The sequence below is a fragment of the Natrix helvetica genome (assembly GCF_964273705.1).
Source record: "Natrix helvetica genome assembly, chromosome: 4".
NCBI lineage: Eukaryota > Metazoa > Chordata > Lepidosauria > Squamata > Natricidae > Natrix > Natrix helvetica.
In genome coordinates, this window is record NC_138550.1 from 42,927,010 (window position 1) to 42,946,967 (window position 19,958).

At 37.6% G+C, this 19,958-nt stretch overlaps 1 protein-coding gene across 3 annotated transcripts in view; it reads right to left on the reverse strand.

The window, feature by feature from the left end:
• Positions 1-19,958, reverse strand: part of CADM2 (cell adhesion molecule 2) — a 374,063-nt gene that overhangs the window by 155,414 nt on the left and 198,691 nt on the right. The window lies entirely within an intron of this gene.

Below are 19,958 nucleotides of genomic sequence, written 5' to 3' on the forward strand. Positions count from 1 at the left end.
CCAACAGTTGAACAATTCACTTGGTAAGGTAAAGCCTGCACAATTCTGATTGTTAAAGTATGATGTATCATGCTCCTTATATAATCATTAACCCTGAAGACAACTACAATTGGTTTTTGCTATTCCAGTCAACAATGAGTCTGCTGCTCATTGACAGGGACATATTCCTCATACAGACTTAAACTCTTGCATATGAATTTTGAAAACTCTTTTCTCACGTGTGACAGATCAGAATCAGATAATTAAAAGAAAAATAAAGCAACAAAACATTTTATAATGCAACATAGTGGTAAATAAAGATGCAAATAAGATAGGTGAAAGAAAAGCAATAGTATCGGCAGATTTATTCAATTAAACAAGAGATTTACAAAGCTTTATAAAATGGCAACTTATCATTTCATTCCAAATGCATGTTGTGCTTTGCAGTAATAAATTGCCAGAGTTGTTTTATAATTAAGATACATAGTAAATAATATTGCAATATCAATTAAACTAATTAAGTGACTTAAATATATATAGGTTAATTAAAATAGTAGCTTTGGCTAAGCAGTAATCATCTAAACCAAGACACCTCTAGGTTTAGAAAATACTTTTGATTTAACAATAGCTTAAGTTTAACAGAAAAGGCTATTCCTTCTGCATAGTTTCTCAAAAGTATATACTCTGTCAATTGATTGTGATGACTGTACTTACCACATTGTGATAAACTGTTACACATACTAATATATCTAGAAGCTCAATATACTATATATTTATGTGCAAATAAGACAGTGTAGCAATAAATGTACACATTTTGTATAAATTGTGATTCTTTTTATTCTATTAAGAACATATTTGCTAATCAATTAACAAAAATTCTAATAAGATAATGGACTTTTTCAGATTTAGATGTATACATGTTTACATAAAATACATTAGAGGAGATGCAGAACTGATTATTTTATTTAAATTTAACCCTTTAAATTTCATTTTTACAAAGCCTGGAAGGGATCAAAACTGGCCTATGAAGCATAAGATGGTTTTTACTAAGCATAATCTATGGTCAGTAATGATACTTTAGCTGCTGTGAGTGTAGAAAATGAACATAGGTATTAATTTTTTACTGATTATTTAGAAATCATCTCCCCCTCCCCCTCCCCCAAAAAAGGTTGTGATATATTCTGGCTCCTTTTCAATAAACATCCAATAACAAATAAAAGGAAACATCGCAACATAAATAGACTATCAACTATACTAAAGTCAGATGGCTAATTACAATCTTCCTAAACGCAAAGAGTCACTGAAAGAAAATAGCTTTAAATAGTTGCAGGTCTGGAATGCAAGGACATTTGAGGAGTAGACAAATCTCTGCAGTAATCATGCTCTACAATGTTAGAGACAATATGAAAAAGTCTTGTCTCTTGGCCCTATTCTTCTTACATGTTGGAAAATACTCCAAATGGATGGGCAGAACCATGCTTGCAACTCTATATTCATAGTGTTCAATATGACTTTGTTTTATCTCACTTGGTTTTTAATAATGGCTCAGGACCTAGTTACTTGCAGGATCGTATTCTGCTCCATACATCCCTGCGACCAATCCGCTCGCACAGAGAGGGCCTCCTCCAGGTGCAGTCCACTAGACAGTGTCGGGGGGCAGCGCCTAGGAGTAGAGCCTTCTCTGTGGCGGGCCCAGCCCTGTGGAATGACCTCCCTCCCGATATTAGGAATACCTCTGACCTCCGCTCCTTTCGTATTAAGCTTAAGACCCACCTATTCCAAGTAGCTGGCCTGGCTCAACTTTGATCTAACCATATCGCTCCTGACGGGTTTTTAATTGGGTATTTTAATTATATTTAATTATTTAGGGGTTTTTAAACACTGTATTCTAATTGTTTTTTATTCATCAGCCGACCTCCTCCTTGTGTATGTCTCGGTATATGTCCCTGTTATATGTTTGTTTTGTTCACATATTTATTTCATATATTTCATTGTACGCCGCCCCGAGTCCTTCGGGAGAGGGTGCGGCTAAGAAATAAATATTTATTATTATTATTATTATAATACTGAATCTGATTTGGCAGTGTTCCTAGAATTGCAGCTGTTACTAGAACAGCAGATTAAAAACTATTGCTGAGCCTTTTTCAGGCACTACCTGGAACAATAAGGTAATGAGCTCGATTTAACAGTCTCGAGGCACCAATTACAGACCTGTTGAAATTGGCATGTGATATGTCCTAGCTGTTACTTATAAAATTAGGGCAGTATGAAGCCTTCTTACAGAATAACAAGAGTTGGACCTTAGAGGGCTTCTAGTCCAACCCCCTGCTTAGGCAGGAAATCCTACACCACTTCAGACAAATTATTATTCAATCTCTTCTTTAAAACTTCCAGTGTTGCTTCTCTCCTAAATTAGTTTGCATAAATTGCTTCTTGTCCTACTCTCAGGTGCTTTGGAGAATAGTTTGATTCCCTCTTCTTTATGGCAGCCCTGAGATATTGGAAAACTGCTATCATGTCACCCCTAATTCTTATTTTCATCAAAAACTAGACCTACCCAATTCCAGCAATTGTTCTTTATAAGTTTTAGCCTCCAGTCCCTTAATTATCTTTGTTGCACTTCATTGCACTCTTTCTCTTTCTCCACATCTTTTTTACATCATGGTGACCAAAACTGGATGCAGTATTCCAAGTGTGGCCTTACCAAGGCATTATAAAGTGGTATTAACACTTCACGTGATCTTGATTCTATCTCTCTGTTTATTCAGCCTAGAACTGTGTTGGCTTTTTTGGCAGCTGCTGCACACTGCTGGCTCTTACTTAAATGGTTGTCCACTAGGACTCCAAGATCTCTCACAGTTACTACTATTGAGCAAGGTACCACATATACTGTACCTATGCATTTTGTTTTTCTTGCCTAAATGTAGAACCTTAATTTTTTCATCATTTAATTTCATTTTATTAGATTGTGCCCAATATTAAAGTCTATCAAGGTCCTTCTGTAGCTTACACCTTTCTTCTGGAGTGTTGGCTATTCCTGCCAGCTTGGTGTCTTCTGCAAATTTGATGGGTTGTCCATCTAACCCCTCGTCCTAATCAATGATGAAGATGTTTTCTTCCCAGAATTTCTTTTAATTTTGGTTCTCTTACATATCATTCTAAGTATATATTCACATAATTATTCTTATTCTTTACATTTGTCATCCATATACATTTATTATTTCATTTAATAGATTATAATATACAGTTTGTGTTGCTTTATTTACCACCCCTTCCTCCTGTTGTACCACCACCTTATTTTTGCTTTCTTTTCTCCCTCCCTTCCTTCTCTACTTTCTTCCTTCCTCCTTTCTTTCCCCTTCCTTCTTCCCTTCCCTTTCTCCTACTCCTACTCTTCCTCTTCCCCTTCCTACCCTCTCTCCTTCTCTTCCTCTCCCTTCCATCCTCCTCTCCTTACCTCTTTCTTATTTCCCGTCTTCCTCTCTCCCTTTCTTTTCTATTATTGTAGGTGTCTCTTTCACATCTCAATTTATGTTTCCTTGGGATGGTATTTCCACAAACCCAAATATAATTTGGTATCATTTCTTATTCCCTTACCTTTGTTAATCTATTCTATGTTTTTCCCACCTTTATATCTCGCTCTTGAATATATACTTGTATATTTCATATTTTCTTTTCTGTTTTCCCCTTCTTCCCCCACCCTTTTTCATTTAATAGTGCATCATCTGGATTCTATATCTTCTCCCTACTTTCTTTTCTAGTTTCCTTTCTCTAACCAATCATAAAATCCTTCCCATGTCTTGAAGTACTCCGATTCCTCTTTATCCTTTATTTTCATTGTAAACCTATTCATCTCTGCACAATCTAATATCATTTTTATTATCTCTTCATCTGTTGGTAGCTTATTTAATTAACAATTTTGAGAAAATACTATTCTAGCTGCTGTAGTTACATGTATAATCAAATAAGAATCCTCTTTCTTGAATTTTTCTGGGATAATACCTAGTAAAAATATTTCTGGTCTAAATTCTATTTCTTGTTGTAACATTTTCTTTAACTATACTCTTATCTTAGTCCAATATTTCCTTGCTTCTGCACATGTCCGCCACATATGATAATAGGAACCTATTGCTTGGTGACACTTCCAACATTTCACTGATTTGTCTTTAAAGATCTTTGCTAATTTTCCTGGTGACATGTGCCATCTATAAAACATTTTGTGTAAGTTTTCTTATTAACCAAGCTGTTGACCTGGTTAATTTATAGTTCCTTTCTCATAGTTGTTGCCACTTTTCTAGCTGAATCGTGTGGCCAAAATTCTTTGCCCAAGTTAACCTTGTATCTTTAACCTCTTCTTCTTCTAGCCTAGTTCTTAATAGGTATCTATATAGTTTCTTAATGATTCTTTCTTCCATCCCATAAGTATCTTATCCATCTCCGAACTTCCTAAGTTAAAACCGTATTCCCTTTTATCTTTTTCATATCTTAATTGTATTTGTGAAAACCATCCTATATCAATCCCTTGTTTTTTTCTAATTCTTGGTTTTGTTTTAGTTCCCCCCTTTCTGTTAAGCTATCTTTGTATCTAATAATATTTTTCATGCTACTAATATTTGGATATGTCAATGCTTCCATTGTTGAAAGCCACACTGGTATTTCTAAATAATGTTTCCCTTTCACACTTTCCCATATTGTTAACAATCCATTCCTTACATAATGTCTTTGAAAATAGCCATGTGCCTTACTTTTACCATACGACAAAAAAGCATGCAAATCATGACCCTGCAATGTCAATAATCTTGTACCACGCTTCCCCAAAAATAAGACATGCCCTGCTAATAAGCTCAATCGGGCTTTTCAGAGCATGCACCATAATAAGCCTTCCCCCGAAAATAAGACCACACCCAACTATTTAAACACATGTACAACCGGTCCCCGTCATTACCACTGTACCACTTACTGGTACAGCTTGCGGGGCAAAAAGAGGGCCCACCACAAAAACAGCAGCAAGCAAAGCAAAATGCTTCCATCCCCCACTCTTCCCTCTCGTGCAAAAAGAGCCTGCCTCAAAAACAGTGGCAGGCGAAGCAAAGTGCTTCCACACCCTGCCCTCCCCTCCCGCACAAAAAGAGCCTAGCGCAAAAAGAGCGGCAGGCCAGCAATGCGATCACGCCCCCACCTCGCCTGTTCCTTCTCACGCAAAAAAACACTGCCCGTCCCACCCCAATGGTAAAGGCAGCCTGCCTGGTTCCCTTTCTCGCTGCCTCTTTAATGAGGGGTGGCAGGTGGGGGGGGAGAATCTAGGTGCGCCTCTTACCTTTCCAGGTCCGTTGCGTTCCTCGCCCTTTTCTCCAGTGAATCCCCTTGTAAAAAAAACTTCATGAGTTCAACTTGTGAGGTTTTTTTTACAAGGGGCTTCACCAAATGAAAGGGAAAGGAATGCAACAGACCTGGAAAGGTAAGAGGTGTGCCTCGCGGCCCAACACCGCCCATCTCGTCCCAATGGAAAAAGCAGCCTGCCTGGTTCCCTTCCCTGTTGTCCCTTTAGCAAGGGGTGGCAGATGGGGGGAAGAAGCGAGACGTGCGTCCTAGCGCTACCAGAAACTGACAGCTCCACTGCATTCCTCACCCTTTCGTCCACTAAAGCCCCTTGTAAAAAAAACCTTGCGAGTTGAACTCATGAGTTTTTTTTACAAGGGATATCACTGGATGAAAGGACGAGGAACGCAACGGACCTGAAAAGGTAAGAGGCGCACCTCACTTTCCCCCCCCACCTGCCACCCCTCGCTAAAGGGATGGTAGGGAAGGGAACCAGGCAGGCTGCCTTTACCATTGGGGCAAGGTGGGTGGTGTTGAGCTGCAAGGTGTGCCTCTTATCTTTCCAGATCCATCACATTTCTCACCCTTTCATCCATTGAAGCCCCTTGTAAAAAAAACCTTGCGAGTTGAACTCATGAGGTTTTTTTTTTTACAAGAGGATTCACTGGACAAAGGGGTGAGGAATGCAATGGACCTGGAAAGGTAAGAGGCATGCCTCACTTCATTCCCTCCACCTGCCACCCCTTGCAGGCTGTCTTTACCATTGGGGCGAGGTGGGCGGTGTTGGGCCACAAGGCGCACCTCTTACCTTTCCAGGTGCGTCGCTTTCCTCACCATTGTGTCCATTGTGTTCAGGGAAGCCACTGGTTAAAAAAAAAAGCCTTCTCACGACTTCAAGAAGTTTGATTAAACTTGCGAGAAGGGTTTTTTTTTTTTTACCAGTGTCTTCCCTGAACACAATGGCGAGGAATGCGACGGAGCTGGAAAGGTAAAAGGCGCACCTCACTTCTCACCTGCCCCAGAAAATAATAAGCCTTCCCCCTATAATAAGCCCAAGACCATATTTCATGGGGCATAAGAAAATAAGAAGACCCTGTCTTATTTTCGGGAAAACATGGTATTTCTCAATAAGATCCACTCTTTCATCCAAGCTAGTCCTGCTGCTTGATAATACAATTCCCAGTTTGGTAATCCAAATCCACCTTGAACTCTTGCATCTTGCAACATTTTTATATTAATTCTTGCTTTTTTCCTCTGTCATATATATTTCCCCACTATTGTATTCATACTTTCAAAGTATTTTTTTTCTTCAATTTTATCGGTATTGTTTGGAATAGGCATAGCAATCATATTCATCATTGATGAAGATGTTGAAGAGTAATGGGCCTAAAACGGAGCCTTGGGGCACCCCACTGCATACTCCATGTATGCCTTCCAGTATCCCACACTGAAACATTCAAGTGATTCAACTGTTTAAATCCCATAATCATTGATAGGAACTATCAATTCAAGTACAAACAGAGCCTCTGTAAAATGATGCCTCTTATTTGAAACTCTTTCAATGTACTTATATTATACCTGATCTGGTGAAATTGAATATTGCTTAGCTATCTAATCCTTGTCTGAATGAAAGCCATCTATCAGAATAACAACACTGTTTCTATCGCTTGGCTATGTCAGAACCCTTACTGAAAATGATCTACGCAATCTATTTCTTCTGGAACTGTAAATCCCCACTATTTTCTCAAAACATTTTGTAAAACTGGAATGGAAAAAAAATGTCAGATATGGATGGACTTAGATATGACTCCCTCAGGACAATATACACTACTGCCTTTTTCAGCATTATATTGTTTCCTAATGAAATATTAATCCATTTTATAAACACCATAACTGATTAAAGGAACCCAAAAAGATGTGCATCTAGCTTGTAGGGAGTGGAGTTTCCAATGCAAGACCCCTATACATTTCTTTAAAACTCCCCAAGGTAAAATAAATAAACCCAGATTATATCAGAAGATTCCTCCCTGTTCTTCCCAAGCCAGAAAAAAAAATGATTAACTTTATTTACAATTTATTTTGTCTTTCAATGACCCCACAAACCCTTAACATTGGGGTGGAGTCAGGGCCACTGAATGCAGCTGAGTGTTTACTGATCGGATGCCCTTCCTGTCGCCAATGCAGAGTTCATAGCAGATAATCACTTATTGTGCCCAGAGAGAGAAATATCAGCCGCTACCTAGGCTCAAATTCACAGCCTCCTGATTGTGAGGCAAAAGCTACACCTCTAGGCCACTGCATCACTCCCATTAACTTAATTTACAAATAATCCCATAATATGTCTTGACACTTTATCCTATGTATCCTTTCCCAAGAATCTGAGTTATTTTAAACAGAGTTACTCGTCAGGAGTCCACAGTTTACACGGGGAAGAAAAGATGCTACACTATGATTATCATCATTGGGCAGGCTTAATGGTGAGTTCATACTAAATTGAAGTCATATTCACTTTTAATTTTAGGCTATCATCGTTTATGGCTGTTTTTAGCAGCTTCATCTCATATAGCTCTTTAATAAATAAGGAGCCACTTCCGAATGCCAACTGTGAAGAGGCCATATGAAAGCAATCTCATTTCATGACCTCTGATTCAGAACTCAACCCAGTACAAAATGGAATTGCTTACAAAACTGTCCTGAAAAAATCTCCAAGCATGTTTTGAAAATCTTCCCTGTCCATCATGCATCTTGGCCAGACCCATCTGGAGAAATTTTGCAGTTCAAGATGCCAAAAATGTGCCACAAGAAAGTGACATTTTCATAGTGAAAAATACATACTAATGTTCTCCATACCCAAGTGACACCTACTCTAACGTAAAGATTGCATTCAACGTTTTTGGGTGTTCAGTGTGTAAGTCATAGCTGCTATTATTTGTGACAAGTCCAGTTGTCATGGAGAGCATGAACTTAGAATTCACTCTGTATTCAGAGCATGAAGATTTAAATTCCCCACAACCAGGCAGGCCTTAGGGGTTCTCATATCCGCCCTGAAAGGATTCCCGGGAATTCTTGAAGGACAGCTAGTTAGTCAGTAGCTCTGTACCACTCCCAGATAATCTATGGCTGAACTTAATATACAAGTAGTCACAATTATAATCTACTGCAGTGCTACTAGTAATAATAAATGGTTTGTCATCAACTACAGAAATTCACTCTTCCAGCTCTGAAGCACAGAAGGGCAGATTTTTGACTGGATCACATTGCCATTGCTGCCCAACCAGATATCAGTAATATATGCCAATATGCACACTCATTCTCTGCCACATTGTGAATAACTATGATCTTTTCACATAGACTTGACTCTTGCCAATAGTGGTGTGAATACAAGGCCTGATAATTTAGCCCACAGCAGGAATCATTGGCATAGCAGAAGAATTTATCCTGTAAAATATTACCCTATGTCCCTTCCTATACTATCTTCTGCCCATCAAAATCACAATTCCAGTTTTGCTCCCAGCATCCTGGCTCAGTCTGTTTCCTCACTCTCTAACAAATGGAAATGGTGACATTTTCTCTGACATACTTTCTGTCTACAAGCCGCACAGGAACAAGAAATTGCCTTCTGGTCTATTCACATCTGAAGATATTTACAGTTCCATTCAGCTTCAAAGTGGAATTAAAATTAAATTAAAATTAAAACATGAAGTTCCTACTCCTTGTACAGCTCTATCTTTTTTCTCGGTGGAATATCTCATCCCTTATCAGTCATTTTTCAGTTTGTCTTCCATTTCCAAAATTCTATCCATATCCAGAATTTTCCTCACTACTAAGCTATCCAACTCTCATCATTCTATCTTCTATAACATTAATTCCACATTTTCTCAAATTCCTTACTTCAAGAACTTTCCCCAAATAGAGAAAGAAATCAACAGCTGGTAAGGCAAGACACTATATTTTAAAAAAAATAACAATAAACTTAAACTCAACAAAAATGCTACATTACATACCAAATATCTATGAATAATTCCATATCAGATGCAAAAGGCCCTCTCCTCACTTATTCTCACAAAACAGTTACTTTGGAGAGAATGTTTTTAATCAATATACCAGTTGTATTCAGATGAAACTATTTCTTACATAAAAAGACTACAATGAATTTCATTTAGTATGTGACTACTTGTGGGGAGATCATGTACGTAGTGGTCAGTGATGGTGAATATTTCTTGCCTGATTTAACAGATTTCCTGCTTTGAGATTACAGTGTAAAAATCCAGTAGCAGGAATCAGACTTTCTGTTCTTAGCCAAGTAGCTTACAATATGTAGCAACTGTGTATGAACATTTCACACCACCCATTTTTTTTTCTGATAAAGCTGCTTAGATATTTTTCACACCACTTAGGAGAAGAAATGGTCCTAATTTTTTAACATTATATGTTTCATCAAGTGATACCCATTTCTTAGAATGGCACAAGGCAGGAAGATAGGAATACTAGCAACATAATAGTTTCTAGATTTCTTTTTTTTTCAGCCATTACCTTCTTTTTCCTTGTCTTTATCACTATTTGCCCACAAATAGAATGGAAAATTTCAAGAGAGCACTTGAACTCAGATTTTATTACATTGACCTGAATCCATTAGAATGCCTGTATGATTCCAATCATAAGCAATGGCTGAGTATGAGACACAGGAGTATTAGCAATAAACATTGTCTTGGCTCTTTTGTTTCCATAAATAGAATAAAATAGGTTCACATTCATGGAACACATTGTACGATGAGAGTCTTTTACTTGTATTCATGATGAAATCTTTCATTAACAGAATATATGAGAGAGTTATAAATTTTCAGAGATGTCTTTGGCTGTTATGAATGCTGTAGACCAGGGTGTCAAATTTGCATCAACACGGCAGCGTCATGTGACGTATCGTGACTTTTGTCCCTTTGCTAAAGTGGGTGTGGGCATTGCTAGTGCATGACGCTCCTGGCCCATGGGCCGGGAGTTTGACACCCCTGCTGTAGACAATTAAAAAACACTAGAACTGTTGTCTATCTCAGTTTATATTTGTATTTCAGCTGATAATCTTCCAAACAAGCTATCCACCATATTGATTTTTCAAAGAAATTCTTAGGATTTCTGTAGTACTTAGAATTTTTTTGGGAAATAAATAGGAGGCTTAAAGATTATTTATTTTGTATCATGCTAACTTTTACTTTAACATTGTTTAATAAAATAATCTAACATCAAATTAAACGTTGTATGGGCACTGCCAGGTACTAAAGGATGTGGCAGTTAATCACTGACAGTTCACATTTAAATTTATTCTTTATTTTTAAAAGCACATGCATATTTTTTTATACTAGATGTGATTTCCATGAATATGACAAATATAATGTGACAAAAAACAGAAACATTTTTGTTATCATTCTTTAAGGTTCAGAAAGATTCTAAAAAGATTTTCAAAATACTCGAAGGAACTAGGATATAAAAAAATATTTAACTAGGATACATTTAGAAATTCTGATTGTTCAAATTCCATTCTGCTTGGAATGAATCAGATTGCTGACCTTTATCAATTAACATAAAGTTCACCCTTATGAAAGTAATGGGAACTTAGATATACTTGTGCATAACATCTATAGTTCTTAACTGATGAGTCTTCCAAAAATTAAATGCTTCTCCAACAATGTTTAGAATACATTAGCAGGCTTGTCATAATTTGAATAATAGCATTTAATTTGACAGACAGCTAGGACATTAGAATCATTGTTAAAAGTAATATTTCTTTCAGAATGATGGTATAATATTTTATCTTTTTTTTTAAAAAAAAGTGATAGCAGGAGTTTATACTTTGTCTGAAAATATTTCAAATCCCTAGGAATTTTCTAATTTGAACTGCTTGACAAAAAGATCTTTGCAGAATAAAGGAATGCTCAGATTCTGTTGTTTCATTAGTAGAGATACATATGTTCTTTTGAAAAATAATTATTTTCACATTTATAACAAATCACTGAGGACAACAGTACCCATGCAGGATTAAGATATGGATTTATTTTCAGCCTTGCCTTTTACATTAACATGCATGTAATGTCTATTCAGTTTGCATTTTTACTGCTGTAACAATTCTGAATTCAACATAGTTGCACAAGTGAGGTTATTATTCATTCAGAAGAGTCCCTACTGAATTCATTCAGACATAACCCCATGCAAAAGTATTATGTAGGATTACAGCTTTATATATTTTGTTATTCATGATTTTGGATGTGTTCGGTATATATTAGTTAATTTTACATTTTGAATCACAATTTCAGCTGTATTTTTAAATTTTTATTTATTTGTATCCCACCTTTATTATTTTAGAAATATTCAAAGCAATGAACATATCCAACACAACTTTGTCTCCTGTGCAATCATTAAGATTTGTATCTAGGACTGCAGAGACCCATGTTCTAGTCTTAGCCATGGAAGCATACTGAGCCAGACACTTTTCTCACATTCCAACCCACCATTCAAAATTGTTGACTTTGGGGAGGGGAAAGTATGAAAAAAGAATGCAATGTATGCTCCTTTGAGTTGCTATAGGAAAAGTGTGGTATAAATTTTATAACATAAGAAATGAAACGCACCATATTCAAGCAATAAACATGGTATACTTCAGAGGGACATTCAACAATTTGTCATTCTATCTTTTCAAATGTTTAGCTGGTTTTAATTTGTTTGCATAATGTTACAGTGGTCAAAGTCATATTTGGCAAGTATTTTCAGAAAAATTATGCTGAGGATGAGTGAGCAGGTCTTTGCTTTTCATTTAATTATATTTCTTTATTAATGCAATTAAAGACATCACTGATGAATACCACTTACGGCTTTAGAATGATATTCAGTAATTGGTTTGAATTTCATTTTGTCTACTGCAAAACAAAAAACTGTCCCATTATATCCCAGTTTTCCTGTATTGCAAAATGAGCGGTCAACTCTATAGCATTTCTTGATTGTCTGCTGATTTTGTACCTTGTACTACGAGAAACTAGATTCAAATTAGAATGTATTATGTTTATGCTCAGAAAGTATCTTTCAACAATTAAACAATTGTTGAAAACATATGATCGCAATACCAAAGGCAACAGTCTTCTTTATGAAACAGAAATTAAATCAAAATCTTTGCTTCCTTCTTTCCAACTGGAAAGATGTTGTGGTAAGAAATAATGTTTCCAAACATCATTTTGGAGGAAAAATAATGTTGTGTACTTGTATACTGGTGCAATTGATTGATTAATTATGTTCTGTCAAGTTGGTGTTGTCTCTTAGTGAACCCGTAGATCTTCCAAAGATACATCTGTTGCCACTGCAAATGAGTCCATTCACCTTTCTGCTGGTTGTCTTTTGTTTCCGTCTATTTTTCTCAACATTATATCCTTCTCTAAAAAGCTAGGGTTTGACATAATGTGTCCAAAGTAACATAATTTGACACTGGTCATTTATGTCTTCAGTAAAAACATGTGATTAATTTCTTCAATGACTTCTTTGTTTTCTTGGTTGTCCATTGTATTCTCAGAATGTTTTACAAATATATTTTGGGGAAAAGGTTATATTGGATGGGGAAGTCTGGTTTTAAGCACAGGACACAAGGTTGTTTTTAATCTACTTCTGGTAGACAATCTCATACAGGTAGTTCTTGACATACAATCACACTTAAGCCAGAGGTGAGTTCCTACTGGTTCAGTCTGATTCTCCCGAACCGGTAGTGCTGCCTTCAAACAGAGAGCGAACCGGTTCTCTGTTTTTGTTAAAAGGGGGCCTGCCCGCCTGCCCGCCTCTGGGTTATACTTATCTTTATTCAAGCTTCTGAAGCCCAGTTAATCCAGAATGGCAGCTTGAATTTCAGGTCCTCAGTTGTTTTCCTTTTTTTCCGACCAATTTTAGTTCAATTGCACAAAGTGAATGATCAGCAAACCGGTTATAAACCGGTTAGGAACGCATCACTGACTTAAGCCCAAAATTTCTATTGCTAAGCAAGATGGTTGTTGTTTTTCCCCATTTTACAACCATTTCTGCCACAATTGTTAAGTGAATTACAGCAATTGTTTAATTAGTAACACAATTGTGAAGTGAATCTGGCTTTCTCATTTGACTTTGCTAATCAGAAGGCTGAAAAAGGTAATCCCATAATCCTGGGACACTGCAACCATCATAAACACATGCCAGTAGCTAAGCTTCTGATCATGTGACCGTGGGGATGTTGCAACAGTCCTATGAGTGAAAAATGGTAATAAGGCAGGTTTTTTTTCATTGCCATTGTAATTTAGAACGAATGAATGGTTCTAAATCAAGAATTACCTGTGATTATACATTTCATTCTGAAAAAAAATATATTGTGGGATGCTTTCCATGTCTGCAGTTTTGACTCATATCAAATTTAGGAAAAGTAATGGACTAGTCCTTAGTACTAATAGTACTAAGAAAAAAATAAGGTGCTTCTGACTAGAATTTTTTCTTTGTCTTTTAACAAAGCCAGTGTATCATTTTTGATAGTTATAATTTACCAAATAGCATAGATGAATTTAGTGCATTTACATTTTAGTATAGTATTTACTAGTATACTAATATTTAGTATACATTTACATTTAGATATATGTTGATATATAAAAGATACATAAGTATTTTCTGGCATGAGGTATACAGTGAAAGACCTTGCCAGTAGTTTACAAAAAGAGAAGAAGTTAAGAGTCTTTTTTTATATTCTTTTGTTCCCTTCATTATCCATCCCTTTGTTATTTCTAAAACATATCTATCAGTTTTCTTACACTTTTTCTTTGTGTGGTTCTATGCTCTATTCCTTTTTTTTTATTTTAAACAAAAATAAAGAAAGAAATAAGCAAGAAAATTTGTGTGAGAAATTAGTGCAACAGTTTGATAACTTGTAGGTTAGTCAGTGTTTCAGATTCAAATTAAATATGTTATCTGTGCACACAGGACATGAGAACTGCAACTGTCTACAACTCTGTAAACCAAGCATGTATTTTCTCTACTACATGGGGAAAACTCATAATCTCTGGAAATTTTGCATATTTTGAAGTACCTCTTCACATACAAAGCACTTCCTAGCAATTTGCACATTATCTAGCATTTATTTTACTCAGTAAAGGTATATGTGCCAACTATTAGATATCATACCTTTGGTCCACCTTTAATAGTATAGAGAAATTTGTACTTAACTGCTTCTTCTCATTAAGTTTTAAATAGCCAAATTGCTATTTTATCTGCATGTGATGTTCCTATATGACAGCTGCTTAGATATTTCTCTCCTGTTACATTCTAATCAGTTTTCAAATGTATTTTCTCATTGAAAATGTATCTGCCATTTTATCATCCCAATTCTGAAACTATTGGTTTTCTATTACAGTGCATTATTTCTCAGCCTATACTACTATCATATGAGTTGCAGAAATTGCACAACTTTAAAAAGCAGCTTCAGCTACAAAAAAGATGTCCCATGCCAGTTCCAGTGACTCCTTCTATACCCTGTATTCAAATTTTTCATATTTCTATTCCCTGATTGTCTTATTACTATCATAACTATAAATTCTGCTGGCATTACTCTAGCTCAGAGGTCCACAACCTGTGGGTTGTGGCTCTCTAGTGGGGTTTGCAACTGGGCTGTGGAAATGGCCGGGGTGTGCATGCACATGTGCATCCTCACAGTGTGAACAGCGGGTGAGCAAGTGTGTGCACACTTCATTTGCATGAGTGGCAGACATACATATTTGCTGGCCACTTGCATGAACCATCCTTTCTCCCCAGCCACCTTGCTGGTCTGCAAATCTCGATGGTCATGTGACTGGATGGGCGTGGCCAGGGAGTTGTGTGGTGCTAAGGAAGGACTTCCCTGATACCCTCCCTCTCTCTCATTACACAGGTAATCCTCCAGTCACAAATGTGTAATGCTTGATAGTAGCCTTATAAAAAGACTTTTTCCATGAAATGTTTAAACACTCAGAATTTTTAAATCTGGCAATCTTATGTCAAAAATAGCTAAAATAATATAAATACTTTTGAAACATTGAATTCTGAACAACTACATTAGTTGTTCAGTGAAGTATCATTCTAACATTAGCAAAAAGTTTCTCACAGACAAATATAAAATATAGCAAATATAAAATATAAAAGCAAATATAAAAGCTAATATAAAAGCTTGCTGGATTTGTGATTATTCCTGCCTATATTGGAAGCTTTTCTTCTGCTAATGAAAGCAGCTATCTGTTAACATAGGAACCTTCTAAATTTTTAGCAAACACTGGTATATATTTTGAAACGTAATAGCTGTATTTTAAAGTCATTGTGTTTTTTTTACTGCTTTTTGTGGTAATAATACCACTTTAGAGGCCATTCATTATATATCTTTAGGGATTTTGCTCCCATAGGAATTATATTGCCTTTTTTTCTGCTTCATGTTGTTCTAAATAGACAAATTATTAATAAAAATCAGTTAAGGAGTAGAGCTTTAGAGGATGGTGAGAGAGGAACTACTCTGAAGAAACAGATTGATTCTCAATAAATATTCACTTTGCTTTCATCAAAACAAAAGGTACAATTTTCTGCAAAAATCAAAGGGTGAACATAAATGATTTAGTTGCAAATCAGGGGCATTTTAAACTTATAGTTCTTTTATATTTTTAAACATAACCTTAATAGGTTACATTCATGCTAACTTAGTTACTTTTACTTCCCACTGAACATAACGGAAATGTTAATCATGCCATTTACTTTATTACTTATTTTAAATATCTTACTTTTTTGAAGATCTCCAGAGATCCAGAAGAGGCTGACCCACTGGCAGAGAAGCCAAAGTGTTTTGTTCAGATGATGGTAAAGCTGTAAGAATGTGAAATCTAAGGAAAACATTTTCACCAGCTTCTGAGTAAAAGGTTTTGGCTGGGGCCATGTGGCCAGCAGGCCTAAGCTAAGCTAAAGCAACCTCCTGTTTTAGGGATTTAGGCAGCAGCAGTCAATGAAAGGAGAGGTTTCCTTTCTCTCTTTGGGCTTAACTGAAAGAGCCTTGTTGATTGGCTGTCATGCCCCAATCCCTGAAACTTCTCGTTTGAACTATTAACAGCAAGCAGACTGAGCCCAAACTAAGCCTGACCAGACTGGGGAAGGCTCCCATGACAGAGAAGCCGAAGTGTTTTATTCAGATGGGGAAAGCTGTTTTCTATACATCTCACATTCTTACAGCTTCACCAACTTCTGAATAAAAGGCTTTGGCTTCTTCTGCAGTAAGTACATTAAAACATGGAAAATGTGGTGAAGAGGGTGGATCAGGCCCAGGGACCCTCCCCAGCCCCTCCATTTTGGTCTGTAACAGGTCTGGGGAGCCGTAGGAAGGCCCAGAAGGGGTGTGGGAGGGAAGATCAGGCACAGGGACCCTCCATTTGGGCTTGTAAGAGGCCAGGGAGCCCTAGGAAGACCCTATAACAGGCCGTTTATTCCGGCAAAGAGGCAAAGGAAGGCTCATCAAATAGGCAGATTGCTGGGCCGCATGGGAGACAGCCGATAATGATGAAGGAAGGCTCAGCAAGTAGCTAGGCCACATGGGAGGCCGAGGTAAAGGCAGGCAAGTGGGCTGGGCCATGGGGGCCACATGATCAAGGCAAGCGAGCTAGCGAATGAGAGAGCCAGAGAACAGCAGCAGTTATGCCCTGGCCAAGGCAGGCAAGGTGAAATAAGGAGTGACTGGGAGGAGTGGAGTGGGTTGGGTGGAGCCAGCCAGTCTGTTATTATCTGGTTCTCCGAACTGTGCAAAAATGTAACAATCTGTTTGCCTGAACAGGTCCGAACCGGCTGAAGCCCACCTCTGCAATTAGTTGTGATTTGCCATGTCCTAGTGTATTTAAGAGAAGGGGGAATAGAAGAAGAAGAAGGAGAAGGAGAAGGAAGAGAAGAAGAAGAAGGAGAAGGAGAAGGAAGAGAAGGAGAAGGAAGAGGAGAAGGAAGAGGAGAAGGAGGAGGAGGGGAAAGTTTCTTAGAATCTCACAATTCTACACAGAGATGGAATTATATGAAGCAAAATGAGGTTGGCAGAGGCAACAGGCAAAAATTATTTTTGAGAGGCTGGTTTTTTTCTTTTCTCTTACATTCTCGTGTTTGTTTAAGCCCTTACAATGGACAATATCTATAATCAATAAATTCTATTTCGGGTGGGTTTTTTACCTTGGTTTTCTAATACATGGCCGAGAAACTCTAATGTCCTGCAGTTGTTTAACTTTCCATCTGTCTCCATATTAAGTGAAGGTTTTCATATCATGTAACTCTCCCAACAGAGCATATGTCAACATTCTTCTAAATTATTTCTGCTTGACTGTTTGTAGTTAGTTAAGACTATCTGGAAGCTCTAATTGTATCATTCTTATTATCCACAAGATATGATCAGGAAGGGAACAAGGCAGTGGGAGGCAAGGGAGTTGATCAAATCAAACAGAAGAAGTCTGTGCTCTTGGAACACTGTACTGAGATGAAACAAAGTTGCAAATTTAGTTTAGCTTCAATGGTCTAATCAGGGAGTCTCTGGTAAAAGCAGATTTATTGGCTTATTTGGCACAAATAAAATTTATGTGTTGTTATTGTGGCTGCTGTTGTTGTTGATGGTTCAGTATCACTGTGGAAGGAGGTATAAGAAAGTAGCATAGCCATTGTTATCATATTATTATTGTAATTAAGATGTTGAGCTTGTCAGCTGGAAATCTGACAGCCTAGGTTTGAGATCCGAGTGTTATGGGGTGAGCTCCGTTACTCTCCTCAGCTACTGCCAACCTAGCAGTTCAAAAGCATGAAATGTGAAAGGATAAATAGGTTCCAATGTTACTGCTTTCTGCATCTCTCTGACAATGCAGTCCCCCTTGGCTGAAAATCAAAGATCAGCACCTCCCCCTTTAGTCAATCACAACTGGAGAGGAGAAACCTTGAACCTTTATTGAAGTGCTTTTCTATATTTCACTAATTCGAATAATTAAGGTTATAAATATTTATTCCATTTAAGTTAAAAGTGTGATAAGGCAAATTATAAATATATAATATTAGTAAGTAAACAGAAACCATTATCAGCTCTATGGTGAAGTCAACTTGGTTACCGTATTTTTCAGAGTATAAGAGGCACTTTTTCCCCCCCTAAAAGAGGGTGAAAATTTGGATGTGCCTTATACACTGAATGTAGCCCAACCCACACACCAGGCTCAACCCTTTGGCCTCTCCCTCCAAGCAATTTACCTCTTTGCAGCAAACGGGGGCTTGCGGAGGCTTCAATAAGCTATAGCAATTCCTGCAGCCTGTAACAGCTGATGATCGGAAGAAATTGAAAGTGTAACTTGCTGTTTGCTCCATGTGGCAAATTACTGGGAGGGAGATTTTTTTTTCTTGTGCAAATTAGGCTGTTTGCTGCAAGGAAGTAAGTCAACAACTATAAATGCCTATAGCAGTGATGGCGAACCTATGGCACGCGTGCCACAGGTGGCACGCGGAGCCATTAGTCAGGGCACGTGAGGCATGTGCGCGCTGGCCAGCTGAGTTCACCTTTTTAAAAGCCATTTTTCACCCTCCCCAGGCTCCAGAGGCTTTATAGGAGCCTGGGGAGGGTGAAAAGAGCCTCCCCCCCCTGAGGCTTCAGGGACAGTCCGGAGGCTTCCCTGACGCCTTTGGAGCGCTTAAAACGACCCTCCAAGCAAACCGAAAACTCTGCTCGGAGGGTGTTTTTAAGTGTTCCGAAGGCTTCAGGGAAGCCTCCGGATGGTCCCTGAAGCCTCCGGAGGGCCTCTGGGGGGGCAGGGGAGGCTCTTTTCGCCTTCCCCAGGCTCCTATAAAGCCTCTGGAGCCTGGGGAGAGCAAAAAAAGCATGTACAAATGAGGGGGTCGCGCATTGTGCGTGCATGCACACTGGGGGCAATCGCGCATTGCATTATGGGTGCGGCACGCCCGCACATGACCCCCCTGCACTCCCCCCACTTTTGGCACGCGAGCCAAAAAAGGTTCGCCATCGCTGGCCTATAGAATGTTCAAATTATTAGACTTACTTTTTAAAGACTGCTTTATTATTATTTTAGACAACATAACAAAATGAAGAAGCTTTTTAAAACAAATGCATGACCTGAAGAGGCCCATGCTATTGTTTTAAAAAGTGCTATTCTTTTAAATAGCAGAGAATAACTGTACTTCCAGAAAGCACATCAATTTTAACAGCATCTGTACAAGTATAGTCTGAAATATAACACTACAAACAGTGTATATTGTCTGTACTGTTTGTTGCAAGGAGGCAAATTACTGGGAGGCAGAGGTAGATATTTTTCCCTTGTTTTCCTCCCCAAAATCTTATACTTCGAAGTGTCTTATATTCTGAAAAATATGGTACTATGCTCAGTCCATCAGGTTATAATAAGAGAGACAACGAAACAAGTACTCCATCAAATATAGTGGGATTTTCATCCATCAACAGTAGCCATTGTTAAATAGAGAAAATTTCAGTGAGAATGCATTCCAGTGGTTTACAAAAAAGTTGCAGAATTAAATTTGCAATATTAAGCTAAATTTGTAAACTAGATTGTAAGATGAATGTTATTTGTTTAATTGTTTGGTATTCAGCTCATATTTTCTGTTTCTGTTTCATTTTTTCCATTAGTATG